This window comes from Camelus dromedarius, chromosome 16 (assembly GCF_036321535.1).
Source record: "Camelus dromedarius isolate mCamDro1 chromosome 16, mCamDro1.pat, whole genome shotgun sequence".
Taxonomy (NCBI): Eukaryota; Metazoa; Chordata; class Mammalia; order Artiodactyla; family Camelidae; genus Camelus; species Camelus dromedarius.
In genome coordinates, this window is record NC_087451.1 from 6,970,818 (window position 1) to 6,983,330 (window position 12,513).

Here is a 12,513-nt window from a genome sequence, read left to right on the forward strand (position 1 = left end):
ATATTTCTATTTGTGATTTTTTCTGATAAGAGAATTCCCTTTAAAATGGTTTTAAAGTGGGTTGAGTGGTGTTGAACTCTTTTAGCTTTTGCTTGTCTGTAAAATTTCTTACTTCTTCAAATTTGAATGACAGCTTTGCAGTGTAGAGTATCCTTGTGTTTGTTTTTTTCCCCTTTCATGACTTTAAATGTATTGTTTCACTACCTTCTGGCCTGCAAAATTTCTGCTGAAAAGTCAACTAAGTCTTATATAGGAGTTTCTTATATGTAACCAGCTCCTTTCCCATTGCTGCTTTTAAGTTCTATTTTTTTTAATTTTTATATTGAGTTAGAGTCATTTTACAATGTTGTGTCAAATTCCAGTGTAGAGCACAATTTTTCAGTAATACATATATATATATTCATTGTCACATTTTTTCCCTGTGAGCTACCATAAGATCTTGTATATAGTTCCCTGTGCTATACAGTATAATCTTGATTATCTGTTCTACATTTTGAAATCCCAATCTGTCCCTTCCCACCCCCCGCCCACTTGGCAACCACAAGTTTGTATTCTATATCTATGAATCTGTTTCTGTTTTATATTTACATTTTGGTATTTTTAGATTCCACATATGAGTGATCTCATATGATATTTTTCTTTTTCTTTCTGGCTTACTTCACTTAGAATGACATTCTCCAGGAGCGTCCATGTTGCTGCAAATTGCATTAAGTTGTCGGTTTTTATGGCTGAATAGTATTCCATTGTATAAATATACCACTTCTTCCTTATCTAGTCATCTGTTGATGGACAAGTAGGCTGTTTCCATGTCTTGGCTATCGTAAATAGTGCCGCTATGAACATTGGGGTGCAGGTGTCTTTTTGAAGTAGGGTTCCTTCTGGATATTGCCCAGAAGTGTGATTCCTGGGTCATATGGTAAATCTATTCCTAGTCTTTTGAATAATCTCCAGAATGTTTTCCACAGTGGCTGCACCAAACTGCATTCCCATCAGCAGTGTAGGAGGGTTCTCTTTTCTCCATAGCCTCTCCAGCATTTGTCATTTGTGGACTTTTGAATGATGGCCATTCTGACTGGTGTGAGGTGATACCTCATTGTAGTTTTGATTTGCATTTCTCTGATAGTTAATTATACTGAGCATTTTTTTCATAAGCCTATTGATCATTTGTATGTCTTCCTTGGAGAATTGCTTGTTTAGGTCTTCTGCCCATTTTTGGATTGGGCTGTTTGTTTTTTTCTTATTAAGTCATATGAGCTGCTTATATATTCTGGAGATCAAGCCTTTGTTGGTTTCATTTGCAAAAATTTTCTCCCATTCCATAGGTTGTCATTTTGTTTCGCTTATGGTTTTCTTTGCTGTGCAGAAGCTCATAAGTTTCATTAGATCCCATCTGTTTATTCTTGCTTTTATTTCTATTGCTTGGGTAGACTGTCCTAGGAGAACATTTTTGAGATGTATGCCAGGTAATGTTTTGCCTGTATTTTCTTCTAGGAGGTTTATTGTATCTTGTCTTATGTTTAAATCTTTTATCCATTTTGAGTTTATTTTTATGTATGGTGTAAGGGAGTGTTCTAGCTTCATTGCTTTACATGCTGCTGTCCAGTTTTCCCAACACCATTTGCAGAAGAGACTGTCTTTATTCCATTGTATATTCTTGCCTCCTTTGTCGAAGATTAGTTGACCAAAAGTTTGTGGGTTCATTTCTGGGCTCTCTATTCTGTTCCATTGGTCTATATATCAAAGCATTTGATAAAATTCAATACACATTTATGATAAAAACTCTCACCAAAGTGGGTATAGAGGAACATATCTCAACATAATAAAAGCTATATATGACAAGCCTACAGCCAGCATAGGACTCAACAGTAAAAAACTCAAAAGCTTCCCACTAAATTCTGGGACAAGACAAGGATGCCCACTATCACCACTCCTATTCAACATAGTCTTGGAATTCCTAGCCACAGCAATCAGGCAAGAGAGAGAAATAAAAGGGATCCAAATTGGAAAGGAAGGGGTAAAATTTCACTATATGCTGATGACATGTTACTATATATAGAAAACCCTAAAAGATCCACACAAAAACTTGAGCTGATTGAAGAATTCAGCAATCTAGTAGGTTATAAGATTAATGTTCAAAAATCAGTTGCATTTCTTTACACTAACAATGAATCAACAGAAAAAGAAAGAAAAGAAACAATCCCCTTTAAAATAGCACCCAAAGCAATAAAATACCTAGGAATAAATCAAACCAAGGAGGTGAAAGAATTGTACACAGAAAACTATAAACCATTGATGAAGGAAATTAAAGAAGACTTTAAAAAATGGAAAGATATCCCATGCTTCTGGATTGGAAGAATCAATATTGTTAAAATGGTCACACTGCCCAAGGCAATCTACAGATTTAATGCAATCCCTATCAAATTACCCAGGACATATTTCACAGAACTAGAACAAATCATAATACAATTTATATGGAACCACAAAAGACCTAGAATTGCCAAAGCATTACTGAAGAAAAAGAAAGAGGCTGGAGGAATAACTGTCCCAGACTTCAGACAATACTATAGAGCTACAGTAATCAAGACAGCATGGTATTGGTTAAGAGTCTATTTTTATATTTCATTTTGTTCACTTTAATTATAATTGCCTTGGTGTGAATCTCTTTGGGTTCATCTGGTTTGAAATTTTCTGTTTCTGTACCTGTCTATTTCCTTTCTCAGTTTCAGGCAATTTTGAGGTATTATTTTTTCAAGTGTTTTCTCTGACTCTTCTTCTGGAACCTCTATTATGCCAATGATAGTACTCTTGATGTTGTCTCAGAGATGTCTTAAACTATCCTCAGTTTTTCAAATTCTCTTTTCTCTTTTTTATTTTGTTTTGGGTGATTTTCATTACTCTGTCTTTGGGTCCACTGATACATTCCTCTGTATCTTTCAATCTACTGTCAATTCCTTCTAGAGTACTTATTATTTCAATTGTTGTATTCTTCAGCCTTATTTTGTCTTCTTTTGCGTTTTGTAACTCTTTGTTAATCTTCTCATTGTGTTCATCCATTCTTCTCCTGAGTTCATTAAGCATCTTTATAATCATTAACTTGAACTTTCTTTTGGTTACATTACTTATAACCTCTTCACTTAGTTCTTTTCTGGGGTTTTATCTTATCCTTCATTTGTATCATATTCCTCTGTCTCCTCCTTCCACTTATTTTTCTGTTTTTATATCTATGTATTACTTCAGATATGTCTCCTCACCTTGGAGAAGTGGCCTTGTGTAGGAAATAAGCACACTCAGCAGCATACTCCCATCTGGTCACCAGAAATATATGCTCTAGGAATGTCCTCCTGTGTGGACCCTTCAGTTGTGACAGGGTTGACTGCAAATGCACTGGAAGTTGGTCTGGCCCCCAGCATTGTTAGTTGCCAGGCCCTGCCTCCTGCAGAGGCTGTAGTTGTGCTGGTTGTCAGGGACTTATCTTTGTATAGCTGGTCATGAAGTCCAAGGAGTCTCAGATATGGTGTCAGCTTGCTGTTGGGTGAGGTTATGTCTGAGGGGACCCTGAACTAGTGCTACCCCAATGGTGTGTGAGGCTAGGTCCTAGCATGTCTGGCTATGGGCCCAGTGAGGCCAAGGGATTATGTCAACCTACTGATGGGCAGGGCTGAGTCTTGGGGATGCCTTGCCATTGGGCCCAAAGAAGTTTGAGGCTAGTGCCAGCCTGCTTGTGGGAAGGACCTTTCCCTGAGCCTATTGGTTGGTTGTGACATTTCTTGGGGTAGCTGGTGGCAAGGCCCAGAGGGTTTGGATCTGCTGCCAGCCCACTGTTGTATGGAGTTAGGTCCTCAGACTACTGGTTACACAACTTGTTCACACATGGAAGACTTTAGGCATTCTCTTTTTTCCTTTTGTTCTAAAATTTCACTATGATGTGGTTTCTTTCTCACTTACTATTTTTTGCAGTGATAATTTTCAATATGGAAACTCATAATTCAGTTCTGGGAATTGTGACTTTTTATCTTTCTTAAATTCATCCCCTTTGTTTAATCCTCTTTGTATTTCTGAAATTACTTTTTAGTGAATTTTGACTGCATTAAATCTTTAATTTTCTTTTCTCTCCTATGTCCATCTGTGAGATTGTGATTCATAAGAAGAACTATATGTATTTTTGTCTTCATCCTGTTTCTGGCAAAGAACGCCTAAACTCGTTGGAATTTCATAAGTAATAAGAGCACTAAAGGTGACTTTTGTTAGGTTAGTGAGGTAAATTTTGGATTTCATCAACCATGTGGTTAGAGAACTAGAACTTTTAACTCCACTCTCTGACCTCCAGGAAGGGGAGAGGGGCTGGAGGTTGAATCAGCTGCCAATGACGAATAATTTAATCAATCATGCCTATGTAATGAAGCATAAAAACACAATAAGGAATTCAGAGACCTTCTTCACTGGGGAACACATGGAAGTGCTGGGAGATTGGAGAACCTGGAGAGGACATGAAAGCTTCATGTTCCTCTCCACATATCTTGTCCTTCATATTTCTTCTATCTGGCTGTTCATCTGTATTCCTTTGTAATAAACCAGTAAAGATAAGTAAACTGTTTTCCTAAGTTCTGTGAAATGTTCTAGCAAATTAATAAAATTTGAGGAAGGAGTCATGCAGACCTCCAATTTGTAGCCAAATTGGACAGAAGTTATGGATAACCTTGGGACCTACAACTTGTGATTGGCAACTGAGACGGGGGAGTCTTTTTGAACTGAACCCTTAACCTGTGTGATCTGATACTGTCTCTGGGTAGACATTGTCAGAATTGAGTTGAATTCTAGGACACCCATCTGGTGTCCTGAACATGGCTTGTTGAGCTGGTGAAACCCCACCTCTACCTCTCTCTCCCCAACATACATGTTGGAACTTGGTCCCGAAACATAAAAGACCACTCTATCAATTTGTCTTAACTTCTTTAATTTTTAAAATATTTTTTCTATTTTAGTGTTAAATCTTCTATTAAGGATTTTTTGTCCATTTCTAACTTCATTATTTTTGAGTTAAATTCATTGAATTGTAGATTACACATTTAAATTTATACTTTTAAAATCCAGAGTTCTATGAGTTTTGACAGATGATAAATTATGTAACTACTACCACAGTCAACATGTAGGATATTGCCAATCATTGCAAAAAGTTTACTCATGCCCCTTTGTTGTCACTCTTTCCTATCTGCTGATCTGATTTTATTTTTTTGTATTTTTGCCTTTTCCAGAATGTTATATAAATGGAATCAACTTTTAGGCAATCTTTTGTGTATTGCATCAATCAATAACATAATACTTTTTTAGATTCATTCATGCTGTTAAATTAATGGAAGTTCACTTCTTACACTGAGCAGGATTCTATTTCTGGATGTGTCATAATTTTATAAACCATTTATTAGTTTGTGGACATCTGAGTTGTCTTTGTTGTTGTTGTTTTTGTTGTTGTTGTTGTTGTTGTGAACAAGTGAACTTTCATATTCACATAGATATTTTTGTTTGTTTTGTTTGTAAATACTTTTTTGTTACTCTTGAACAAGATGATTTAGCAATAGTATTGTTAGGTAATGTGATAAGTATATGTTTAACTTTCAGGGAACTGTCAAAACTTGTCCAAAGCATCTATATCATTTTGCATTCCCACCATCAATGTATGAGATTTACAAGGGCTCTTTGCACCTTTGTCAGTACCAGATATTTTTACTTTTGTTAGAAACCTCTACAGGCACTTGAGAGCTGGCTTCCTCTACTAATCTAGTCAATTACCACTCTTCCATCCACTTTCAATTTTTCAGAAATATGTTCAGATTTCTGCTTTCAGAAAGATGGAATATATGTACACTTTCCTGTCCCTTCCAGTAAGAACAGCTAAAAACCATCAACATTGTGTACAAAACAAATATTAGAAGACCCTAAAAGACGGGGAGAACAAGAAAGCCTATCTAGGGACTTCAGACCTAAGAAACAACACAGTATGATTTCCCTGAGTTTTATTTTTTTCTCCTGTACCCCAGACTTGGAGCTAAAGAAGTCATGTAACTGGAAACATCCACAGGTACAGAAAAGAGAGGTCTAACAAAACTTGTTCTTTCTAACCAAAGGATCAGGAAAGTGGCAGCCTCATAAAATAGAAAACTTTTAGACAAAACTTCTCTATTCCAGGCAATCACCATACACACACACACACACACACACACACACAAGCAAACAGATAAATAATAATAATTAAAAAAAAAAAACTACAGACCCACCCCTAACCCATGCCGGCAAAGGCCCAGTGGGAAAGCTTAGACTTGCACTATCACTAGAATGTCATGAGGATTTCCCATATCCCCACTGGGATGCTGTTATGGACAACCACATAGAGAGCTGGGATTTACATCCTTGCTGGCCAGTAAAAAAGCCACCACTCCTTGGTGTCAGTGGAAACAACTTAAGGAGCCTAGATTTCCACCCAAAAGTAATAAAGTGTTCCTCAACTTCGCCGCTGCTGTGGTGTAAGAGAAAACCCAGTGAAGAATCAGGACTTTCACTGTTGCCCTGGAGTATTGAGGCAGCCCTCCCCATAGTGTCCATGGGACCATGAAATGAGCCAGAACTCCTTTTGCTCAGTAGTAACAAGGACTAGACTAACTTCAGGTGTCAATGGAGGTCCATTAGGAATGCTAGATTTCGACCTTCACCTGTCGGTAATATTTTAATGCCTGTTCTCTTTGTCACTGATGTGATCTTCTACCATATGTTTTCTATTCTAATTTTTAGTGTATTGATTTGCTCTGGTATAGTTTACTATGAGAAAGTTGCTTTTTCAGCAATTTATTATCACTTGTTTTGTTATCTTAACATTTCATTGTTAAATATGTTTCACATATTTTGTGTTTCCTCTAATTCCTGTACAAAGGTATTGTTGAACATTTTTCTTCTATTACCTATAATTTTTTGCAGAGCTAATTTTTCCTCCTATTTTTTTCCTTTTTATTCCATCATTTCCATCTTTCTTTCCTTTCTATTATTTGATCTAGTATTTTTGTATTGTTGTCCTGTCATATTTGTCTAGACTCTCTGCTAATTAAGTATGCTGATCCATCTGGATCTTGCATTTGGTTAAGTGTTTTGTGAATGTGTTATTTTTTTGGCTCACTTCAAACATTAGATGACCTCACATTTGGGTTTTCCCTTCAGAGTTTCAGATCAAAGAATAAAGGTTACAGGTTCTGTTATGTATCCAATGTTCTGATTTTCTGTTAGCTCTTGAGGTGGGTGCTGGGTATCAGTAAAGGGTTTTATAGTCAGTGGATGTTTTCACTGCGCTCTCATGTATTAAATTTCATACTGCCTTGCTGGAGTTACATGGAATACTGTAGGTACTGGGGGTGGGAGAGCTTTGTTTAGCATAGACATACCATATAACTATTATCCTGGCTTAATATGATTCTAATATTTAAGTTCACCTAGCATTAATTCCCTTCTCATTCCAAGCCAGTGCAAAAAGAAATAAAAGAGTACTTCTGCTACCTCCTGCTCACTCTTATTCACAGTGAGCAGACGGCCTTCACTTGGGGTACTGCATTCTCCCTTTGGCAACATATTTCTTCTAGGAATTTAAATTGTTTTTATTAATCATTAACTAATTTTATATTTATTTTTATCAAAGTATAGTCAGTTTATACAATGTGTCAATTTCTGGTGTACAGCACAATACTTCAGTCATATAGGAACATAACCTATATTTGTTTTCATATTCTTTTTAACCATAAGTTACTACCAGATATTGAATACAGTTCCCTGTACTATATGGTATAAACTTGTTGTTTATCTATTTTATATATATTAGCTAGTATCTGCAAATCTCAAAATCGCAATTTACTCCTTCCCACCCTCTCCTCCCAACTGGTAACCATGTCTGTTTTTTATATAAGTTCATTTGTCTTTTTTTAAATTTCATATATAAGTGATATAATATGGTATTTATCTTTCTCTTTCTGGCTTACTTCACTTAGAATGATGAACTCCAGATCCATCCATGTTGCTGCAGATGGTATTATTTTATTATTTTTATGGCTGAGTAATATTCCATTGTATAAATACACCACAACCACAATTTCTTGATCCAGTCATATGTCCATGGACATTTAGGTTGTTTCCATGTCTTGGCTATTGTAAAGAGTGTTGCTATGAATATTGGGGTGCAAGTATCTTTTTGAACTAAGGTTCCCTCTGGATATATGTCCAGGAATGGGCTTGCTGGATCATATGCTAAGTCTATTATTAGTCTTTTGAAGAATCTCTATACTGTTGTCCATAATGGCTGCACCAAACTACATTCCCACCAACAGTGTAAGAGGGTTCCCTTTTCTTTACAGCCTCTCCAGCTTTTATTGATTTTGTACTGTTGAATGATGTCCATTCTGACTGGTGTGAGGTGATGCAATCTACCCAAGCAATAGAAAAAAGGAAAAATAGACAAATGGGACCTAATTAAACTTATAAACTTTTACGCAGCAAAGGAAACAATAAGCAAAACAAAAAGACAACCTACAGAATGGGAGAAAATATTTGCAAAAGATGAGACTGATAAGGGCTTAATTTCCAGAATATATAAAGAGCTCATACAACTTAATAAGAAAAAAAAAAAAAGAACCCAGTCCAAAAATGTGTAGAAGATCTAAACAAGCAATTCTCCAATGAAGACATACAAATGGCCAATAAGTACATGAAAAAATGCTCAGTATCATTAATTATCAGGGAAATGCAAATCGAAACTACAAAATCATTAACTATTTAATTGTGATAATTAGTATTATTGCTTTTCTCCTTGTCAGATGGAAACTAAATGACAAATTCTATTAATGATGTCAGTTTCTAGCAAAATGTCACTTTAACAAAGAAATATGTTCTATTTCTTTTCCCTCATTTTCTAGTTCCATTCCCTTCCCATCTGGTCCACTACCACCTCACCACCTCTTCCTTTCAGATTATAATTATCAAGGACACACCCTAAATTACTAAAGTTCATTTTATGTATTTATTTATTTATTTATGTATTTATTTATTTATTATTGAAGTGTAGTTGATTTCCAATGTTGTTTTAGTTTTTGGTCTACAGCAAAGTAATTCAGATATATATAGATACATATAGATATAATTATTTTATCAGATTCTTTTCCATTATAGTTTACTGTAAGATATTGAACATAGTCTTGTGCTATACAGCACGACCTTGTTGTATATCTATTTTATACATAGTAGTGTGTATCTCCTAGTCCCAAGCTCCTAATTTATCCCTCCCCCTTTCCTCAATCCTTCACTTCTTCTCCCCACAGTGCTATTGTCTGTGGTGACTGGTGGGGGCTGCTGATGGGGGGATGGCTTTGGATTGAAGAGGATGAAATTTCTGTGGATTCTTATTGCCTACTTTCAATTTTTACTGGTTTATTCCTTTACTACCAGAGCATGTTTTGCAAGATTTTTGATACAGAATTTGCACCTTTCACAGCTGAATGCTGCTAGCTTATTTTTGCTATTTTACTTCTTTTTGTTTATTTCCTTTAGTTGTATAAGATGGGTTCTGTGACGTTTGATTTATACTCATGAATTTTTTTCAGCTCCCAAAATTTAGTTAACAACTTATGATTTTGGCTGCATCGTGGTAGTGATAGTACCTGCATTGTTTAAGATATTTCTCAGTTAGATCTCCTGCCATTTAGAGCAACAATGACAAGGAAAGTTGCAATTTCAAGCCTTGTTTTAATTGGTTAATTTATTCTGTTTCTTAACTAATATACTGATTCTTGACAGCATTCTTAGAAGTGCTCACTTTTATCAGAAGAGTGACAGGTAATTGAGCACAGATATTTGACTGTAAATCCACCATTTCCAATGTAAATCCAAATCAAATTTCAAATCCTATCAATGGCAAGTGAATTGAAAATACCTATCTACATAAAGGATAGATAGTTTTTAAACTCTTAATGTTAACCAGGAACTAAACTATTTGACCTGTTGATGTTATTTCCTGTTTTGCCTGATGCCTCCATCAAGTTCGGTGGTTTGAGTAAACATACACACTCACACACACACCCTTACACATAAACCTCAGCTTTTGGTGAATTTGTCATGACTTTCAAAGAAGTTACACTGTTCTCTGTCTTTGATAAACTCACTACAAATATTACGCTGGAAATATGATAAAATAAATTAGTTGCTGTTCTTTATATTCTAAGTTTGTCACTGAAGAAATAGCCATTGAGAATTGGGGACAAAGTCCCAGGAATGTCTCTCATACCTTGGAATGATTTTATTTCAACAGGAATACTTCTACCTGAGGAAAATATTGCCATATCTAGATACCTCTGGTGAAAAGATGAAGGATGCAATGTGTACAAAGTTCAGAAAATAAGAAAGTATGTGTCAAAACAACAAATATCTAAAAACATGTTTCACATTTCAGAATAGTCAATCACAGTACATGTCCCGCAATCAGATATTCTCTCTTTTACTTGTTTGCATTTGGTGGCACTTGGAACAATAACCTTCAGACTGTAGTTTCCTTATTCCACTTTCTCCCTTCCCAGCTAGAATTAATTTTAATCAGATGGTAATTAAAGTAGGTACTGTGTAACCAACTCACACTTGGGCAGGTAATTAGAGCTTCTAGATTCATGCTTTTTTTTTTTTTTTATCACTCTCAGCTCTTAGAAGCAGTGGCAGGTAATTCATATTTATCCTTAAATAATTCTTGTTGCAGTAATGGCTTAAGTTCTAATAAATCTTTTGCAAATAATTTGTCTGGGCTTTGGAATTTAAGATGGAAATTATCATTTGTTCTTCTTTCCCATAAAAAAAGTATAATTCTTAGATGAATGCTATTGATTCTAAAAACCATGATTTGTCATTAGTTTATTACAAAAGAGTGGGGAGTAGTATCAGAAGGTGGGTTACCTGTGAAAACTTCAGAACAAAGATGAGTAGCATTTTTATTACTTACATTCTTATTTCTCTTGCTAGGTATCTGAATATGGTACAAAGGATTTTCAAAAAATATTTCCATATGGAGGAAAAAATGACCTTGAGAAATGTGGTTATATTTCTTGTTCATTTACTATATCCCCACGTTATAAAAATAGACCACTCACTTACCCATACTGAAGTAAATACTTTTTTTATGGAACACTTGCCCACTGTCATTACTTTTAAGATGGACTCTTGAGGAATCTCCACATGCACTCGTCAGGTAACACGCAAATGTCAGTAAATGCGGCTGTTGTACATGAAATTAAAAAAGCACAAATTTCCTTTCAAAGAGGATGCCATTTCACACAGCTGTTGGTACATCATATAGCTTCCATCCTGGAGCTGCTTAATGTCGTTGGCAGCCCCAAGCTCAGAGCACTGGCTCACTTGCCAATCCTGTGACCAGCCAACAGCAGCCCACCGAAATCCCTCTCCTTGGGAAGGATTTGCCTCTTAGCCATCACCAGAGTCTAGTGAGCGGCTCACTATGCATCTGGTGGTTATGAAATCTCATTTCATTATGCTACTCATTTACAGGGAATGAAGAAACTATAAACAAGGTGATTACTGAGTGTAATTTATGGTCCATGTAATTATATAGCTGTCAAAGTAGCTCTGGCAGTGGAATTGTGCAGAAGAGGGCTGTATTTTTCCCTGGCCTACTGGCTGTTAATTGTCCACAGCTGCAAATAATTTTTGTACCGCAGGATCAGCAACCTTCAGTTTGGAGAGCCCAGTTAGTGCTGGTTATAATTACCTACCTGACTGGAAATGTTGGCCTATTGGCTTTGAAGACCTTCTGGTGTTGGAAAATTATTCCTCCAGCCTTTTGGACAATGGGAAAGAACACATCTACCTTCCTTGGGGGAGGAAAAATGACCTAATGAAATATAGCAAGTAATAAAATATAGAGCCATGAACATATCTCTATCTCTAAGTATCTATCTATTTATATTTATGCTTAGATGTACATAATAAAAGTAACAGTGGTAGAAAAATAACAGTCCTTCTAGAATGAAAAATAAACAGAAACAAAATCTATTTTGTCCTTTCTCAATAAATTAGACCTTTGATTATCACTTTATTAAGCACATCCCATCACTTGAGGTTTGTGAGGGAAACCATGTCTGCAAATAATAAGAAACAAGTGAAACGTTCCAGACTACTTCAACCTGTTGCCAAAATAGACAGGTGAAAAACAAAGCACAGAGTGGACCATTAAAGCCAAAGGTTTTGTTTACACAGCTACAAATCTGATCTCATGGGCTTGTTTCCCACCCCCAACTCCCCCAAACAGAATCACTAGCTGTTTTTGCTGTTTTCATTTTACAGACATTGCCTGGAAAGCATAAGCTCTTTTTCATGCACCAGGGTAGCTTGTGCTGCATAGGGACTGAAAATTTTATTGCACAAAGAGGTATATAAATTATATTGCCTTTATAAATGGATCAGAAGCCCTCTTATCCTTGATTATTTTCA